This window comes from Echinops telfairi, unplaced genomic scaffold, assembly GCF_000313985.2.
Source record: "Echinops telfairi isolate 266 unplaced genomic scaffold, ASM31398v2 ScPeMD7_5;HRSCAF=22, whole genome shotgun sequence".
NCBI lineage: Eukaryota > Metazoa > Chordata > Mammalia > Afrosoricida > Tenrecidae > Echinops > Echinops telfairi.
In genome coordinates, this window is record NW_022103901.1 from 42,408,834 (window position 1) to 42,410,024 (window position 1,191).

Consider the following 1,191-nt stretch of genomic DNA (forward strand, 5'->3'; position numbering starts at 1 on the left):
TATCCAGACACTCTACCATATTACACTACCAATTTCAGTACTCCTATTGTGGAGCCTTTAGGGTTCTCAATCTATAAAATCATGTCATCTGCAAACGATAATTGCACTTCTTTCCCCAGACATAAGTCTTTGATATAATTCTGTTGCCTTATATTATTAGCTAGGACCTCCAGAATGATGTTAAGTAAAAATGGGGAAAAGGAACATCTTTGTCTGGTTCTCTTTTTCAGCGGGGGTGTTTTCATCTTTTTTCCATTAATTGTAATGCTGGCTGTGGGTTTTTCATAAATAGCTTGTATTATATTGAGGTAATTTCATTCCAGTTCTATCTTCTTGACTGTCTTAATTAGGAATGGGTGTTGAATGTTGCCAAATGCCATTTCTGTGTCCATTGATATTATCATGCAGTTCTTGTCCTTTTCCTTACCTATGAGGTAGATAATGTTGATGGTTTTTCGTATGCTGAGCAATCCCTGCATCCCTGGTATGAATGCCACATGGTCATGGTGTTTTATGTCCTTCAGTATTCTATTGTCCAATATTTTGTTAAGAAATTTGCATCAATGTTCATTACAGATATCAGCCTGTAGTTCTCTATTCTTGTGGGATTCTTGCCTGGTTTTTGGTATAGTGTTATACCAGCTTCATAGAATGTATTTGGGAGTTTACCATCCTTTTCTATGTATGGGAAGAGCTTGTGTAGCAGTGTTGTCATCTCTTTACTGAATGCTTGGTGGAATTCTCATGTAAACCCAGCTGGACTGGGACTTTTTTAGCTGGTAGATCCTTGATCGCATTATTTATTTCTTCTTTTGTTATGGGTCTGTTCAGGTTCTTGACATCTACCTGAGCTGATCTAGGGAGGGATTGTTTTTTGAAGTATTTATCCATGTCTTCCAAGGTGTTGTATTCATTGGAGTACAGATCTTCTTAGTATTGTGTTATTAATCTTTTTATTTCAATAGGGTTCATTATAATTTCCCCTGTTTTATCCCTCATCCTGGATATTGATGTCTGCTCCTTCGTATCGTTAGTTAGTTTGCTAACAGTTTGTCAATTCTGTTAATCCTTTCAAAGAACCAGGTTTTTACTGCGTTGATTTTTGCATTAGTTTCTTGTTTTCACTCTCATTTATCTCTGCCCTAATTTTTTTTATTATTTCTCTTCTTTTGCTGTTAGAAGGATTATTCT